Source organism: Magnolia sinica, chromosome 6 (genome assembly GCF_029962835.1).
Source record: "Magnolia sinica isolate HGM2019 chromosome 6, MsV1, whole genome shotgun sequence".
Classification (NCBI taxonomy): Eukaryota; Viridiplantae; Streptophyta; class Magnoliopsida; order Magnoliales; family Magnoliaceae; genus Magnolia; species Magnolia sinica.
Window position 1 is genome coordinate 30,115,897 of NC_080578.1, and position 6,296 is coordinate 30,122,192.

General features: G+C 40.2%; 1 non-coding gene across 1 annotated transcript; it reads right to left on the reverse strand.

The window, feature by feature from the left end:
* Positions 1-5,267: 5,267 nt before the first annotated feature.
* Positions 5,268-5,374, reverse strand: LOC131250201 (small nucleolar RNA R71). Its single transcript, XR_009173129.1, has one exon. It is a non-coding gene; the product is annotated as a small nucleolar RNA R71 (small nucleolar RNA).
* Between the last annotated feature and the right edge of the window lie 922 nt (positions 5,375-6,296).

Here is a 6,296-nt window from a genome sequence, read left to right on the forward strand (position 1 = left end):
CTGTACCAAGGCTATGCGGTGCAAGATATGAATGCTATCGGCCATAACACAGCCATGCGATGCGAGATGCAACTCAAGCATGCCAATCCTCATCATGTATCAGTACAGTTCTCATTCTGGATAATCACCGGGGTTCAATACACTCCAAATGGCACTGTCGCTCTCCTAGCCGCACAGTCTAAGTAAGCGTAAGAAACCTCACTATCCGCCTAGCCAATAGTCTGCCAATACCTATCCGGCACGTCGATAGCGGACCCATTCGCGAGCTGGTCAAACTCAGCCTAGTATTGCCCCCTACCCTCGGGCGAGTAAGGCCACACCCCTTTCCAACCGACCATGACACAGTGGGAGACGCGACCTCCTGGTATTCGGCCCTCGTGCGCTCACATAACCACTCGGTCTCGACGTTGGAGTCATCCTCTAGTACCATCGGGTTTAGGGATTTTCACCCAGGGATGTCTATGGCGCCCATATGCTAGAACCAAACATTTCCGGTATCCAACCCAGCCATCCATGATGTGTGTATGGAGGCTATGGCCCTGATGTCGCTAGGGCATACAGTAAGTACAATCACACAAATGCAAGTGCATGAGTCACATTATCAGTCATGCAACAGTCCCGTATGTACCATGCACCCAACCCTTTCATAGGGCCATGCAGCCAGGGAGGAGCCCACCGTGATATTTATTTTTCATCTAACCTGTTGAGCGGTTCACGTGGGCAGGGAGCCCACTGTAATATTTATTTAACGTCCAACCTGTTGAAGAGGTCATTGGACCTTGGGGCAGATGTGGGGCCCACCGAAATGTGGTTCACAAATCCAGCCCATCCAATATGTGAGTCCCACCTAACTGACGGTCCATGCCAAGTTTCAGCGATATCCAAAACTCAGGTAGGCCCCACCAAGCAATTTTATATGATTTAGGCAAGTCTTCACATGATTTTAGATGGTATGGTCCGCCTGAGTTCCGTTTACAGCTGAATTTTTGGATGGACGGCTGGTCCGAGGGGACCCATCAAATGCACGGTGTTGATGGTCGAAAGGAACCAAGGTGGGGCCCACTGCTGGGGCCGTCAGCCCCAGCCCGTCCGTCCGTTAGAGCGCCCAGCGTAGGCGCTGCCTGCGTCGTTGTCAGTGGCAGCGGCTGCTGCTGCTGTCTTCTCTTTTTTTTTTTTTTTTTAAAAATTTATTTTTCTACGGTTTTTCCCAGGCGGGGCCCGCTTCAGTAAGATCCACACCAACCATTGGATTCCTTGGTCCAAGACCGACCCAAGGAGTCTAATATTCGCCCTATTTTCGGCAAATAGAAGGGTCACGGTGGATTTTAAGGGTAATACCACTAGTTCCCATGGTATGGCCCGCCAGAAAATGGGATCAGCCTCATTTTTCAGTTCAACGTCTAAAATGATCTGAGGAGGAGGATGGACGGCTTGGATTCTGTCTACACATCAAGGTAGGGCTTGCATGAGAGGCCCACCATTATTTTTTTTCCTTAAAGTATGCACCCATGCCATTAACACTTTACTTGCCAACGTCCAGCGTCCAGGGACGCTGGACGGCTTACGAATATATATCTTTTTGGGGTGGGTCCCACGTAGATGTGGCCCACCAACATTTATACATATAATATATATATATATATTATATTGTATATATAATACATATTATATGATATATATTATATAAAATATAACATATATTTATATACATAAAGCATTTGGCCCACCTAAACGGTGGATGGTGTGGATCATCACCTACAATAGGATGGGTCACACCGTCTAATGTAGATGGACGGTTAGATGTAACACATATTGGTGGGATCCACACCATTACAAAGGAAGAGAGAGAGATTGAAAGAGGGATATACGGTGGGATAGAGGAACCCCGCCACTATGGGCCCTCTTGATTAAATCACATACATCCAAATGGGTTCCACCAACAAGTGGGCCTTAAAGTTTAAAATAATGGCAAATCACCCACGTTATCTTCCTTCTTCTTGGTCCCTTAGACTCCAATGCTCCTTAGCTACAACTTTGATGGAGGTTGATGAAAGATTGATGGTGGGGATGAGAGATGAGAGGGTGTAGATGGAAGATGGAAGGTGGGCCACACTTGAGAGGGAGAGGAAGCTTGGACGTTGAGGCTTGGGGTTGCTTGGAGATTTTGAGAAATGAGGGAGAGAGAGAGGTGATATGGATGGGTGAGGTGAGGTGATGGAGTGATGGGTTGGGTTGAAAAATTGTAAAAGGTTTATGGTTGTTGTTGAAATTTGGAAAAGAGGAGTGGTGAGGTGGAGAAAAGGTGGACTTTTGAAAAAGGAGGAGATGGGTTGATGTACTTGAGGTAAGGCTTAAATTAATGGTTGATTAATGAGACTAATTGTGTAGAGATTCCCTCAAAATCCGCAACGCGCGGTGTTTCTTTGGAATAAACGCTGATTGTCATCTTCTTGCCTGGGTATCGGTTCAGTGCGCAAGTCACGGCGTTGGAACCGCGGCGACGACGCGATCGCCAAGACATAAGTTTCGGATCGAGCCGACGTCGGTGTGCGGGACCTGGCTTTGGATCGCGCGCAAACGTCGGATATTGTGCGAAGGTTGTCGAAATTTGAACGGAAGAACCGCGGAAGCCAACGGAATGGTACGGATTAGGACACGGGTCTTACACCGACGTATCCTAATCATCTAATCGAATGTTATTACATGGAGTGTGAAAGTAAAATTAATAGTGAGTAGTTCAAAACCCCAAGGGCAAATTCAGATGATTACTTCTTCTTCTTCTTCTTCTTATATATATATATAAATATTGCATATTATCCCCCATTTATATCTTGGTTTTATGAACATGATAATGCTCAATGTTCTATTTTACTCGTGTTTGTGTTGCGAGGTGAGTTTAAGAGCTTGGCTTGAAAAAGGTGATAAAAGCATTGATTTAATGCTCAAGAATCACCAAAGCAATAGATGGATCTTAAGAGATCAAGATTGAAGATTTCACATGCCAAAGATCTAAGAAAACCTAGTGAGTAATGAAGAGAATAAAAGATTTGAAGTGAAGAAAATAAATCTTGAAATCATCCTGAAAAAGCATATTTTAAAAATCTGGGTCATTTTGTGAAATTGGGCAAAATGAAGTCTAGTTTGGGAAACTACGTAGAGTGAAGTCTATTTTATCAAACTGCATAAATTTGAGGCGGTTTCTAGAGTTTTCCAACTAGGTGCGAAAGTTAGAGTTCCACAACTATAAATAGGACTCCCTACGATGTTCCTAGGTATCTTCTAGGATTTAAGGAGAGGAGAAAAAGGGTGGAGAAGTCATCGTCAAGAGTTTTTCTTCTTCCTCAGTTGTTTTCACGTTTTTCTTAAGAGACTTTGGTCCAATCATGTCTAGGGTTGGCTAAACCTCTTAGTTAGGGCTAAGAGGTGAAGCTTGTAGCATGATGAGATGTTTCTCTTGCTTTAATTCATGTTTATATTGAACCTTCTTTGATTCTAATTTGATTTTAAAGGAATACTTTTAGTTTTTAATGATTTCTTGTGACATAAATTACAGTAGATCTGCAATAGCTTTGAGTATCTTCTTTTCTTTACTTTGAGATTGTGGGATTGGTAAATCCTGTTGTCAGCCATCGTCCCATGGGCGTGGTTTGGTAATAGAATCCTTTCCAAGTATCACAATTCTCTTCCTTTGAGAATTAGATTAATGAAAGTTAAGATTTGGTTTTATTAATATATCTTCCAATTAGATAGGATAAAGCTTCAATTCCAATTGTGTTACTTGAATCAAGTAAGAGGGCTCCCTGATCACTACAAGTGGATCCTTGGCACCCTAGTTCCCACCTTTAAATTCGTTTTAATTAATCTACTCACAATTACTCTCTCAAATACTTCAGAATTGTTTCACATTTTCTTCTAGTTTTACTTTTAGTTAATTTTAGAAACGTACAAGTTTCAGTCCCTGTGGATTCGACCTTGGTCTTATTGAGATTATTACTACATCATGACCCTACACTGGGGTTGTGAACAAGTTTTTGGCGCCATTGCCGGGAACTGATGGTTACGTTTTCTGGATTTGATAAGTTTTGGAATTAGGTTAAGATTAGAATTTATTTACTTTTTATTTTTAGGTTAGGGTTTTTTCTAGTTTGTTTTTAGAAACTAACTTTTCTTTCTATTTCCAGGTTTAGAAACCTTCTCGGTTTTTTAAAATAAAATTTTTTTTTTTTTAGAAACTAACATTTCTTCTATTTCCAGATTTAAAAACTTTCCTAATTTTTTTTTTTGAAAACTAACTTAGCTTTCGATTTCTAGGTTTAGAAACTTTCCTTTTTCTATTTTTAGAAACTAATTTACTTTCATTTTTCTAGGATAGAAACTTTCCTAATTTGTTTTTAGAAACTAATTTTTTAGAAACTTTCTTAATATGTTTTTGGAAACTAATTTCCTTTCCTTTTTTTTTTTAATAAAAAGAAACTAGTTCACTTTCTATATTTAGAAACTTTCCTTTTCTTTTTTAGAAATAGGTTGCTTTCTTAGTTCCTTTTTAGAAACTAATTTACTTTCATTTTTCTTTTGCAGGATCCCAATATAGAAAATTCTAATTTGGTAACTTTTTTCTAAATCTCTCTTTCTATTTCTAGATTTCTATTTTCCTCTTTCTTTTTAGGTTTAGGTTAGATTCTGAAATTAAGGGCTGAGAGTGTTTCATGTCTAAGTGGGTCCATGATAACACTCGATGTCTCTTGAGTGAAGGAGGATTGGTTGAGGGGTTATCAATCCATCACAGGATTAGACATCACTAGAGATCCATAGAGTTAACTGAAGTTATGGCTGCTAATCAACCTCTAAATCCACCTCAACCTAGGGTTGAGGAAATATAGGATGAGAATGAGGTGCATCAAGCACCCCTGCCTCGTACTTTATGAGACTATTTACAATCGACGTGGGTGAGCACACTTTCATGTATGATTTTTTCAGAAAATACGGGACATATGTATATCAAGCCAGGGGTGATCTAACTCATTCCAAAATTTCATGGACTTGAATATGAAAATCCATATTTACACATGAAAGAGTTTGATGAGATCATAGCCACTTTATATTTTCTGAACGTGTTTGAGGACACGGTCAGGCTGAAACTCTTTCCTTTCTCCTTGAAAGAGAAAGTTAAGACGTGGTTACATTCATTAAATCCATGATCTATTGGTAGATGGAATGACTTGACAATGGAGTTCATAAAGAAAAATTTCCCATATCATAAAATGAACACCCTTAGAAAATTGATCATGAACTTCACCCAAAAGGAAGATGAAATATTCTTTCGATGTTGGGAGCAGTTCAAGGATCTTAGTAACTCATGCCCACAACATGGTTTTGAAACTTGGCGAATAACAAGTTTCTTTTACGAAAGACTGACTTCTTCCATGCGCCAAATGATCGAGACAATGTGCAATAGAGAATTCATGAACAAAGAGGTCGATGATGTGTGGGATTATTTTGACAAGCTTGCTGAAAACACATAATCATGGGACATCTCCCTAAAATCTAGCACAACTTCTAGGCTTACTCAATCAAAGGAGGGGGTGGAATTTATCTTCCGAAAGAAGATGATGATATAAATGCTAAAGTGGCTAATCTCATAAGAAAACTCGAGGCCATGGAACTAAAGAAGGATAAGGTTATGGAAACTCTTTGTGGTATTTGTGCTTGCAACATTCACACAACTGAAAATTGCTAAACAATACTTGCTTTTTAAGAAGTACTGAATGAGTAATCTAATGCCGTGAATAATTACCAAAGACCTTTCAGTGACTCCATTTCAAATATGCACAATCCTAGTTGGAGAAATCATCCAAACTTTAGTTAGAGGAATGGACAAACTGCTTCTCCTCAAGGATTCCCTAATCAAATTCTAAATCAAGGGAAACCTCAAAAGGATCCGGTTCTAAAGCATTTTCAAAATCAAGAGCATTTCAATCAGGGTATGCTATAGGCCTTTCAAGGGCTTGAGCCAAAAAATGTGATTGGGGAGAAAGGAGGCCTTCCAGCTCAACCTCTTCCCAATCTAAAACAACAATATGAAGTCACCAACCCTAGCTCTTCAAATCAAATGGAGCAAGCTAAGTCTATCACCACTCTTAGGAGTGGGAAAATAATCGACAAATCTATTCTGGTTAGGGCTGAAAGGTCTAAGGACCCGAAAATAGATGAAACTGATAGACCTAGTAACACTCCACAAGAGTTAGAACCGGAACCTCAAGGCAAGCCGATTGCTCCATTTCCCTAACGGTTGATGG